Below are 13,342 nucleotides of genomic sequence, written 5' to 3'. Positions count from 1 at the left end.
GGGTGGGGCCAGATAAGGGAATAAACGCAGGCCACCCCAGCAAGCAGGGGCAACCAGGTTGGTTGGGTGTCTTTGTATGCTGTGGAAGCCTTGTTCTTTTGAAGCTAATAAATCTTGCTGCTGTTCATACTTTGGGTCTGTGCTGCCATTTTGAGCTGTCACACTCATCACAAAGGTCTGCAGATTCACTCCTGAAGCCAGGGAGATCACAAACCCAACAGAAGGAATGAACAACTCCAGACGCGCTGCCTTTAAGAGCTGCAACACTTACTGCAAAGGTCTGCAGCTTTCGCGCTGCCTTTAAGAGCTGCAACACTTACTGCAAAGGTCTGCAGCTTTACTCCTGAAGTCAGCAAGACCACAAACCCACTACTTCAGACACATCTGAACGTCTGAAGGAACAAACTCCAGACACACCATCTTTTTAGGAACTGTAACACTCACTGCGAGGGTCCGCAGCTTCATTCTTGAAGTCAGCGAGACCAAGAACCCACCAATTCCGGACACAGTGGGAAGGAAGGAGGAAAAGAAGGAAGTCAGATGGGAGGAAATCCCAAAGGGTTAGGAAATACTGATAAACAGTGTCCATCAAGAGACTGTGACGACCTTGACCTAAAACAGTGACTCTCCATGCAGAGTCCTAGGCAGCAGCAGATGTGTTACATGAAAGGGGTCCTAATCCATGCCCCAAGAGAGGGTTCTTGGCTCTTGTGTAAGAAGGAATTAGAGGTGAATGCATAAAGTGAAAGCAAGTTTATTAGCAAAGTAAGGAATAAAGAATGACTACTGCATAAGCAGAGCAGCAGCATGGGCTACTTGACCAGAAATATTTAGAGTTATTTCTTGATTATATGCTCATCAAGAGGTGGATTATTCCTGAGTTTTCCAGGAAAGGTGTGGGCACTTCCTGGAACTGAGGATTTCTCCCCTTTTAGACCACAGAGGGTAACTTCCTGATGTTGCCATGGCATCTGTAAACTGTCCTGGTGCTGGTGGGAGTGTCTGGTAGCATGCTAGTGCACTACGATTAGCATATAATGAGCAGTGAGGACAATCAGAGGCCACTTTCGTTGCCATCTTGGTTTTGGTAGGTTTTAGCAACTTCTTTACTGCAACTTGTGTTGTGAGCAAGGTCTTTATGACCTGTGTCCTGTGCCAACCTATGTCATCATCCTGTGACTTAGAAAGCCTAACCTCCTGGGAATGCAGCCAAGTAGGTCTCAGCCCTATTTTCCCAGCCCCTATTCAAGATGGAGTCGCTCTGGTTCGAACACCTCTGACAGATGCATCCCCTGGGAAGTTGTTAGAAATGCCAGTTGTTGGGCCCCCCTCCGACTCACTAACTCAGAAACTCAAGCTGGGGCCCCGCCATCACCAGGTGAATTCCTGGTGCTCACTGGGGGAACTGCTGGTCTAGTGCTTGGGGAGGCTACTCCGAGTTTTCCCAAATCCTCAGGGGATTCTAATGTACAGAGAAGGTTGCAGAACACTTGGCCTTCTTTCCACACAGAAGTGTTTCATTTAATTAATAATTCAGCAGATAACATGTGGATAGAAGTTCCATGTATAATTTATTTTTCTTCTTTCAAAGAGCGTGGCTGTTTGCTAGTAAATCCATTGTCATTAATGAGCCAAGCGATAAACCTTAGCTACATGTGGGTGGAAATAGCGTTTGTCTAGCTTGATGTGCTGCGTTTTAATCGGAATGTATTACTCGAGGGTGGCCACTCTATTGTTCAGCCTATCAAGATCAAGAGTTACAGAAGGACAGGAACACCTGTTAGCTTTCTGTAGTGAGTTACACTGAGTGCCTGAACTACTTTCAGAAATGATTATAAGATCCTCCAGAGGACACTGTGCTTATCAATGAATTGACACCTCTGGGAATATCTTATTATTTATTTAAATGCGTGTAAACCACTTTGAAAACCTATTTAAATCATCCTGGTTTTAAGACAGGAATGTTTCCAGCATGATGAAGTCTTTACCAAATGTAATATTATGTGTCATCCCCCAGCAAATTTTCAGTTTTGTAAACTACTTTTCTGGGTTCCAATTACAAATGTTAGTTTCAAGATTCAGACATCTCCAGAGCTGCTCCTCTCCAATGGTGGTAAGGAAAGGAAGCCAGGGGCCCATGAGGCCACTGCTCAGCCACATAGAGAGGAGCAGTTGCCCCCTCACAGTCTCAGCAAGTGCCCAAGATGGTCAAAACAGCAAGACTGACATAGCCCTAGCCAGGCTGTATCCTGTAGGACAGCAGTTTTCTGCGTAGGACGTGATGTACCTTGGGATCATTGGGAGAGCGTTTAAAAGCACACACCGACATCCAGCTCCCCACAAAGCAACTGTGGATCCAGAAATAGATATTTTTAAACATATCCCTAAGTAGTTCTAATATGGCCGGGTTTGCAGACCACTCCGTCACCACACCCTCATCACAGCTGCCACTTTCCTTGCCCCAGTTGCTTGCCTGGCTGATGTATCCAACATATCCAATCCAGTTGGAGTCTTCATCTCTGTCACCAGAATGTTCACTGGGTGTTAGTGCTCCTAACAGATTTCCCTGTGCTTTGCTCTTCCAGGTGGGTATGCATTTTCTCAAACAGGAGCATCTGCGGTCACACAGGAAGAACTAGTTCATTCTTATGACACTACTAAAAGTAAACACAAGAAGAGTTGCTTTTCCTGATTTCACCTACGACTAAGATTCCGATTACTGTAGTGTGTGCTCATGTCCTTCACTGAGACTGGTAGAATGCACTGGCACTCCCAAACACTCAAAATCCTTGGGTGACCCCTATTTGCTTTTTCTTAATGTGTCTTCAATGTTTTACCAAATGTATTTTTTTTCCGTGTCTGAAAGGTAATTTGTTTATCAGCTCAGCCTAAAGTATAAAATTGAGAGCATTATGTTTCACCAAAATTTAAACTTTGATACAAGTTGTTTTTGGAAAATGATTAAAAGACTTTGTGTTGCATAATAAAGCTATCATGCCTAATAGGAAAGAGGTCATGAAGAAAACTCACAGATTAAAGGCAAGATGAGGCATAGAAAACATTTTTCTAAGCATAATGTCCTGTCTCTTTGAATCACCTTTTGTTTCTATGAAATTCACACTGTATTCTTGAATTCAATGAACTCACATAGTGAGGATCATCTCGGGCCTCAAAATCAGGTGTGCAAGAATGTATGTATCTCATTATTTTCTATAAATCAGTTTAGTTTCCATTCCAATTTCCCTGTCCAACACGACTAGTAAAAATTCAACCTCAATCATTCTTGCAGCTCTGCCTCAAGAAGTACCAACTTTCCAGGGTCTTACACAGTGCAAAGCATCGGAACACTTCATTCTTCTGTCATCTGCCCACACAGTCTCCAGTAAGACACATGGTCCTTTTTGGTCTGGCAGCTGGATGAGGCTTCTGTACCAGGTGTGGGGAGCTGGAACCTTTGGGGAGGTTGGAAATCCCCATACCCACGCTTCACATCCCCAGGAAACCCCCGCGCCACTCCTGGAGCACATCGTCTTCCTGGGGCTTTTCCCAGGAACAAAGAGATGCCTTTCAACTCTCTCCTCTAGTCCAGGACAAACCCCATTTGTCAGACCCTATTCTATTTAGTGGGTTCTTACAAACAAAGACCAGAAATTCTTGAAGGCTACTTCTATTTTCTCTCCTGCCAAAAATGACACCTCTGAGCAAATGAACTAAAAATCCTGATACCAGTTTGAAGGAAGATAAAGCGAAAAGGAAAAAGGAAGTAAAACGCAATGAAATTTTCAAAAAGTTATCCATGAATGGATTATCAATTTGTTGTATATCCATACAATGGACTATTAGTCAGCCATAAAAAGGACTGAAGTACTGATACATGCTCCAACATGGATCAACCTTGAAAACATTTCGCTAATTTTATTTTATTTTTTGAGAGAGTCTTGCTCTGTCGCCCAGGTTGGAGTGCAGTGGTGTGATCTCAGCTCACTGTAACCTCCACTTGCCAGGTTCAAGCAATTCTCCTGCCTCAGCCTCCTGAGTAGCTGGGATTACAGGCACAGGCCACCATACCCAGCTAATTTTTGCATTTTTAGTAGAGACAGGATTTCACCCTGTTCACAAAAGGCCATATACAACATGATTCCATTCATATGAAATGTCCATAATAAGCAAATCTAGAGAAATAGAAAGTAGATTAGTGCTTGCTTAGGTCAGGAAGGAAGATGAGGGGGTAAAAAGTTAATCTTTTAAGTACATAGGGTTTCTTTTTGAGGCAATAAAAATTTTCTGAAATTGACTACAGTGATGGTTACAGTATTCATGAATATACTAAAAATCATTGAATTATACACTTTAAAATGAATTGGTTATTAAAATCTTAATAAAGCTGTTTTTAAAAATTATTCAGCTACGCATGAGGATACACATCTGTAGCCCGAACTACTCCAGAGGCTGAGGTGGGAAGATCGCTGGAGTCCAAGATTCAGAGGCTGGAGAAAGCCATGATCATGCCACTGCACTCCAGCCCTGGTGACACAACAAGACCCCATCTCCACAAATAATTAGAAATCGAGGGGAATTCAGCTTACTACTCATGATGTAGTAACTAGTACTGAAATTGTCATCCTGCTTAAAACTATTAGAATACTGAGAAAAAAATGAATGAAATTATTATCTTCAGACATTGGACAAAGGGCAGCACAAAACTATAATTTTAAGGAGAAGGAAATAAACTAAATGAGCCAAACCTTTGCCAGCCCTTCTGCCTAGAGGCAGATTTTGGACCACGGTGCCAGGAAGTAGTACCTATGCAAAGCTTAATATTCTCACTAAGTTGAGGAAACAGAGAGCAAAGTTTGGGGAGGCTAAGGCAGCTGGAGTCTGCTGCACAGAGTACTGTTGAGAAACAAGCCATACACAGAAAGAGCTCTAGGAATTTCCACAGGGATATTGTGGAGTGAATAGCTGGATGCTAAGTCGTACATGTTTAGAGTGAAACTCAATGAAGTTGAACAAAGACAAACTACCAGAGAAATTCAGCAGACCGGTCATGGTGTATTGTGTGCGCATGTTTAGCCTGCTTCGGGTTGTTTGTGCTGAACAATTCTTAGAACTCCCACATGATTCTAGATCTAACCATTCAGAATGGAAAGACCTTGAGGAATACTTGAGATATTCCGCGGAGACCCCACAAGGGCCATAACTTGAAAGTAGAGCAAAACTAGCACTAAAGCAAGAACTATTCCAGACTTTTAATATTAACAAAATTTATCTTAAATCTTAAAAAAAAAAAAAGCCTCTAGGCTGGGCGCGGTGGCTCAAGCCTGTAATCCCAGCACTTTGGGAGGCCCAGGCGGGTGGATCATGAGGTCAGGAGATCGAGACCATCCTGGCTAACATGGGGTTTCACCCCATCTCTACTAAAAAATACAAAAAAACTAGCTGGGCGGGGTGGCAGGCGCCTGTAGTCCCAGCTACTCAGGAGGCTGAGGCAGGAGAATGGCGTAAACCCGGGAGGCGGAGCTTGCAGTGAGCCGAGATCCGGCCACTGCACTCCAGCCTGGGCGACAGAGTGAGACTCTGTCTCAAAAAAAAAAAAAAAAAAAAAAAAAAAAGCCTCTAAAGCATCAAGGGGCTTCATAATGAATTTAACTGCCTGCAAAAAACCAAAAAAATTTAGTGGGAGAAAACGAAATCCAGACACTTAAGAATGTAATAATCACAATGTCCAACATCCAGTCAAAAATGCTGTTCAAAACAGGAAAACACCATCCATAATCACGATAAAAGTCAGTCAATGGAAGCAGACACAGAAATGACAGGGATTGATGGAATTAGTATGTGAGAACTTTAAAAGAGCCATTGTAAATATGTTTAAGGTATTAAAGATAATATGACAGGGAAAGAAATTGAAACCATAATAAAAGAAACAAATAAATCTTGGTAGAGTTGAATCATACAATATATAAAATGGAAACTTCACTGAATAAGTTTAGCAGTAGATTACACACTGCAGAATAAAAAATAAAAACTTGAAGACATAGCAATGGAAACTATCCAAACTAAAGCACAAAGAGAAGGCCGAACAAAAAAACGAAGAGAGCCTGTTACCTATGAGACAATATCAAGCAGTCTTACATGCATCATAAGTTACTTTGGAACTGCAAATAGAGAAAGGAACAGAAAAAGTGGTTGAATAAATAAAGGCAGAACATTTTCCAAACACCAAGATCCCAGAAGCACAACCAACCCAAAGTAGGCTAAACACACGCACACCCAAAATACATCATAATCAATTTGCTGAATTTCAAGAATAAAACAAAAAATATTAAAATCAGCCAAAGGTGAAAAACATGTTATAAAGTTATCAAAGGGAAACCAAATAGAGGATGACCATGACTTCTCAGAAAAGCCAAAAGACAATTTGCTGAAAGAAATTCTAAATTCTGCAGCTAGTAAAACTGTCCTCCAAAATGAAGGGGAAAGAGGTTATTTTCAGATGAAAATAGAGATGTTATCATTAACAAAGTTGAACCAAAAGAAATAGTAAAGGAAATTGTTGAGGCAGAAGGAGCATAAGAGATGGATAGTCTGACCTACACAAAGGAATAAAGAACTCCAGAAATATAGTAATTCTGGTATGAATATAAAATCATCTTATTTTCTCATTTGAATAAACATCTTATTTCTATTTAAAGCAAAACTAATAAAAATGTGTGAAGTGTACAATATGTGGAAGTAAAAATATATGTTAACAGCACAAAGGAAGGGAGGGAGAAAATGAAAGTAGATCTTCTAAACACTTGAGCCAGTCTCTCTCTCTCCCTTCTCCTCTCTCATCTAGGCCTCCCCTCTTCCTATAGCACGACCATAAGTGGCATCTCAGGAAAAACTCTAATCCAGTGTTTTTCTCAACCTTAGTTGTAGTTTGGAGGACCTATTTACACATGATTCCAAGCCATTGTCATGATAGTTCTAGTCAGAAAGCCTTGTTCAAGTTAACCCTAGGAAATAACTGTTTACATCCCACATAACGTGGCGAAATCACTGTCCTCTAGGGGGAGCTCTTAGGTAGCAAACAGCCAGTAAAGCAAAGAAGTACGTAGTAGTCACTTCCCAAACACAAGCGCTCAATTAGCTGAGCTAATAGCTCTTACAAGAGCACTTAAAATAAGCAAGGGAAACGTAGCTAACATTTATACTGACTCCAAGTATGCCTTCCTGATTTTCCATGCTCATGCTGCCATTTGAAAGGAAAGGCATTTTCTTACCACTAATGGGTTTCTTATAAAATATCATCAGGAAATTAGCAGATTATAATCCTCAGTTTTTCTTCCACGAGAGATAGCAGGGAAGTATGGTAGGGAACATCAAAAGGGAACGGATGAAGTAGCTGAAGGAAATAGATAAGCTGATCAGGCAGCTAAGTCAAAGGCAAGGAAGCCTCAAGGCACTAACACACTTCAAGCCTTTCTAATCTAGGAGGGCTCCATAAAAGAAATTAAACCTCAGTATTCTGCTGCAGAAATAGAATAGGCCACTTCTCAAGGGCATACTTTTCAGCCCTCAGATGCCTACAGTCAGGATGGCAAACTCTATTTGCCAGCCTCCAGTCAGTGAAAGTCCTTAAAATCCTTCGCCAAGCTTTTCACTTGGGAAAGGATACAACTTATCAATGTGCTCAGAGATTGTTTTCAGGCAGAGAACCTCTAAATTGGTTAAGGATGTAACCCTTCTAGCTCATTTCCAACAGGAATTAACACAACTAGGAGAAGCCCAACCCCAGGAAATAAAACCACCTTTATATAATCCAGGAAATTAGGCATTAGTGAAAACTCTCATCTCTTTCCTTCCCTAAGCCAAGCTGGGAAGGGCCCTACACTGTTCTTCTTTCAACCCTCTCAGCAGTAAAAGTTACAGGAATCAACTCCTGGATACATCACACTCAAGTCAAAGCCTGAAGAGCTGAGGGAGCAACCTCTGACAGCCCAGAGGAACGACCTGAATAGGAATGTGGAGAAATAGAAGATCTTATGCTAAAAATCATGAAAGATAAGTAACTGAGTGAGGGAGGGCTCCTCATCTTACTCAACCCCACCTTTACCTCAATAGATACTTTTTGTCACTTCTGCCCTTTCCTCTCAAAATTTGCCACCAAATATTAGAACTTCTTTTTAACACATATTTGCAGGGAAATTTTAATTATACATGAGATTGCATTTGTAACCTTGTAAATCCCCGAAGGGAAATGTTATATCTTGGCAAGTAAAGTTTTAAACGAAAATTATTTACTATGCCACTCTTGTGGAACTTGTTACAGTCACGCTACTATTTGCAATAAGACTATACACTGTGGCACCCAGTGTGGAATTCTGGTTGTAAAATTCTAATTGCTGTAATATTTTGGCTGATTATCATCCTTATAAAAGGATTAATAATTGCAGGAGAAATTTAGTCAAGGCTGTTTTGATTATAGCAGGAGTAATAGTTACAGATAAGAAGCAAGCATAAAAGTTTTGCTATCATTAAGATTAACAGAACTTTTTACTAAAGGTTGGTAATATAATGCACTCTAAGCTATAAAAAAAAAGATTATAAAGAAATAAATTTTATATAAGAAAAGATTTTGTATTGTAAATACTTGTCCTGGAAGGAAATGACTGGTTGTTTAAAGGAAGGATGTTTAAGACAAGTCGTAAAGTTGAAGTGTGTTTTAAGAGGGTCTGTGAAAGTCATGAAAAAATTTAATAAAGAAAAGGAATTGTCAAAATTAATGCTAAAGTTATTTTAGCCACCCAATAATGTATTTCTCCCAATCATATTGCAAGTTATAAAGATGGCCTAGACTAAATTTCTTCTCTAATGGCAAGTCAAGAGGGAAATGGATGCATTTCTCAAGGAAAGTCTTACTTTTATATTAACATTTCTGGTAATGTACAGCGACATCTAGTGCAGGCAATCCGGTATTGCAGTCCATTGGTGTAACAGGTACCAAACTCTGCTATCAGTTAAGGTCTATAAGGCCCCCCCTAACGGTGGTAATCTTAATGCTCATATTCTAACCCTATATTTTAAATCTTCTTGTAAAATTTATCTCTTTTCACCTAGAAGCAATCAAACTCCAAATGGTGCTATGAGCAGAGCCAAACATGGACATGCCATTCTTCCAAGAACCATTAAATCAACCTCAGGAGAAGGCCCAGCTGCTGTTCCTCCACATGACACCCCTTTTCAGTGGGAAGTAGCCAAAAAGAATCATCGTTCAACACCCCCTAATAGTAGTTAAATTTGCTTATCTTGGGGGAAATAATACAGGAGTTATTGAGAAATAATTTTTAGGCAGATAGAGAGGGTAAATGAAGTTCTTGGTAAAGCTTTTTCTTTTAATAAAAGCAACCCCCAAACCATTTCTTTTCTAACAGAAAAACGGCTTGAAGGGCCAAGCTGGGAAGCTTAGAGTTCCTCATGCCCGTTAACTCCCATGTTGTAAGATGAACATTTTCTAGCCTCATTCAGACAGAATGGACCAAGAGCAGACATCTGTCTTTGTTGGGCAGCTTGGTTAATGAGATGGGATTAGACATGCTGCTTCTTCAGCTCTTCACCAGACTTAGACTGACCAATGAAAATGGTCTTAATTATGATTTGCTTTCTATTCATTGTCTTTTGGGTTCCTACCTATGCTGATTTTCATAGTCTTGAAAGTGTGTATTTTTCTTCAAAACATTTTTTTAATTTCCAACTTTCATTTCAAGTTCAGGGGTACACATGCAGGATGTGCAGACTTGTTGCATAGGTAAACGTGTGCCATAGTAGCTTGCTGCAAAGATCATCCCATCACCCAGGTATTAAACCAGCATCCATTAGCAATTCTTCCTGATGCTCTCCCTTCTCCCCCTGCACCCTCCAGCAGACCCCAGTGTGTGTTGTTCTCCCCCTACATGTTCATGTGTTCTCATCATTTTCCTCCACTTACAAGTGAGAGCACGTGGTATTTGGTTTTCTGTTCCTGCGTTGGTTTGCTAAGGATAATGGTCTCCACCTTTATCCATGTCCCTGTAAGAAACATGATCTCGTTTCTTTTTATGGCTGTATAGTATTCCATGGTATATATGTACCACATTTTCTTCATCCAGTCCATCATTGATGGGGATTTATGTTGATTCCATGTTTTTGCTATTGTGAACAGTACTGCAATGAACATATGAGGGCATGTATCTTTTAATACAATGATTATATTCCTTGGGGTATATACCCAGTAATGGGATTGCTGGGTCAAATGACATTTCTGCCTCTAGATCTTTGAGGAATCTCCACACTGTCTTCCACAATGGTTGAACTAATTTACACTCCCACCAACAGTGTAAAAGTATTCATTTTGCTCCACAACCTCACCAGCATCTTTTGTTTTTTGACTTTTTAGTAATAGCCATTCTGACTGGTGTGAGATGGTATCTCATTCTGGTTTTGATTTGCATTTCTGCAGCGATCAGTGATGCTGAGCTTTTTTTCATGTTTGTTGGTCACATGTATGTCCTCTTTTAAGAAGTGTCTATTCATGTTCTTTGCCCAAAAGTGTGTATTTTTGTACTTCTCTATTTGGACAAGTACAAAAGTATCATTTTGTACGTTTCTATTTGGACAATATGTGTAGGTGCAACATTTAAACCCCATTGTACTATTCGACACCACTGACCGCAATATGTCAACAGGGTAGCCTGACAGCCCATATTTGAGGCTTTCCATTTCTAATTCTTTTTTAAATATAAGAACCAACTTTATTCTGCCTTATTTGTGCATAAGACTACCTTCAGTTTTATCTGACAACAAACCAAAGACGAGATGTTTTCTTTCAGATTACCAACTCTCCTAGGAGAGGAGGGAATAACTTATAATCGCTAAAAATTGTGAAATGAAAAGGAAGCTCCACAAAAGGGAAGAGGGAAAGTGTAGGAATTAGACGTGGGGATTTCTGTTCCCTATTACTTCGGAAACCATGGTGACTGAGAGCTGTGATTAAACCATATAATATGCCAGTATAAACTTAGAAGGATCTGGGAAAGAATAAATTTCTCTGGCCAGGCATGGTGGCTCATGCCTGTAATCCCAGCACTTTGGGAGGCTGAGGTGGGCAGATTGCTTGAGCTCAGGAGTTGGAGAGCTCAGGAGTTCGAGACCAGCCTGGGCAATATGGCGAAACCCCATCTCTACAGGAAATACAAAAATTAGCTGGGTGTGGTGGCGCGAGCCTCTAGTCCCAGCTACTTGGGAGGCTGAGGTGGGAGGATCTCTTAAGCCTGGGAGGTGGAGGCTGCAGTGAGCTACGGCCACTGCACTCCAGCCTGGGCAACAGAGTGAGGCCTTGTCTTCAGAATAAATCCCTTCTATCTATTCAGTTCCTTTTCCTTCCAGACAAAAATTTTCCACACAAATCAATTTGTTTGCTAACTGCAATCAGGGTTTTCTCTAAACCATAATACAATCGGCAGATTAGTTGCCTGGTGGAAATGACCTCCTGCATGGTCTAGGCTTGTTTCAAATGGTCTACCATCACTGGGTTTGGGATTGCAATCCTTAAAACTTCTGGGAAATCTGAAAATGAAGTTACACATTAAATCATAGGTCTCCAAGAAGCTTGGAATTTTGATACATTCATCCGCGTTTTCTTCCGCCCAAGTGTATATTCCGTGGGCTGCGTCTGTTGGGAAGAAGAGCAAGTCCATTCTCACATCTTTGTGAATCTGCTTTTCTGCCCATAAACACACTGACATGGTTCTGCAAAGCTGCCTTTCTCTGGAAGAGCGTTTTGCTTTTGTGAATGAGGCAGAAAATCGATCTCATATTGTTGAGTAATCACACCCTTCCTAGCACTTGTTTTTTACAAGCCTACATTGTTGAAATGATGGATGTGTTCCTAAAAAGCTGTGTATCAACTTAATTTTTAAACTTTTAATTGAATTTTATATTAGTGGCAAACACTATTTAAAGAAACCCGCTAGGCCAGGCGCGGTGGCTCACGCCTGTAACCCCAGAGCTGTGGGAGGCGGAGGTGGGCGGATCACCTGAGGTCAGGAGTTCTAGACCAGCCTAGTCAACATGGCGAAACCCTGTTTCTACTCAAAACAATACAAAAATTAGCCAGGTAAGGCAGTGCTCACCTGTAATCCCAGCTACTCGGGAGGCTGAGGCGCAAGAATCCCTTGAACCTGGGAGGCGGTGCACTACAGCCTAGGTGACAGAAGGAGACTCCATCTCAGAGAAAAAAAGAAAAAAAAAAGCCTATAATAAATTATTTGTAACATGAACAGAATGAGCAGATCCTCCCCATAACTAGTATTTTTTGTCGGACTGGACCTTTCTTAAAGGATTTTCTTAAATAGAATTATTTCAGATCATTGATTACTTAGATATGTAGCTATATTAGGTCACAAGATTAAGATTGTGTACTTATAATTATAAAACTTTAACAATGAATCCCAACCTGACCTCAAGAGACTATATCATATAATACTATATTAACATTACGTATTTATTGGCTGGGTGCGGTGGCTCACGCCTGTAATCCCAGCACTTTGGGAGGCCTAGGTGGGTGGATCACGAGTTCAGGAGTTCAAGATCCGTCTTGCCAAGATGGTAAAACCCTGTCTCTACTAAAAATACAAAAAATTAGCCGGGCTTGGTGGTGGGTGCCTGTAATCCCAACTACTCGGGAGGCTGAGGCAGAGAATTGCTTGAACCTGGGAGGCGGAAGTTGCAGTGAGCCGAGATCGCACTCCAGCCTCGGCGACAGAGCGAAACTCCGTCTCAAAAATAAATAAATAAAATAAAATACATATTCATTATGTTTTATATTGTTATATAATATAAAAAGTCGTGTTTTTTTGTTTTTGGTTGGTTTTGTTTTTGAGACAGAGTCTTGCTCTGTCACCCAGGCTAGACAGCAGTGGCGCGATCTCGCCTCACTGCAACCTCCACCTCCTGGGATCAAGCGATTCTCGCGCCTCAGCCTCCCGAGTAGCTGGGATTACAGGTGAGCACCACCATGCCCAGCTAATTTTTTGTATTTTTAGTACAGACGAGGTAAAAAGTAGAAAATATTTTATAAAAATATATTTGTGCAAAGTAGAACATATATAAAAACATACTAAAGTAGAAAGGAGAAAAAAATTCATTTATTTTTTTTCTAGGCATTTTAAATTTGGATTATAAAAATCATCTTAGAAAAATCATTAATGCTCTTTTACAAAATAACCCGGTGAAGGAGCTAAGCCCGAGCCGCCCGCCAGCGGCCCCGCAGCAGCTCCAAGAAGGAACCAAGAGACCGAGGCCTCCCCGCTGCCCGGAC

This window comes from Macaca nemestrina, chromosome 16, assembly GCF_043159975.1.
Source record: "Macaca nemestrina isolate mMacNem1 chromosome 16, mMacNem.hap1, whole genome shotgun sequence".
Taxonomy (NCBI): Eukaryota; Metazoa; Chordata; class Mammalia; order Primates; family Cercopithecidae; genus Macaca; species Macaca nemestrina.
This window is presented reverse-complemented; position numbering follows the sequence as displayed.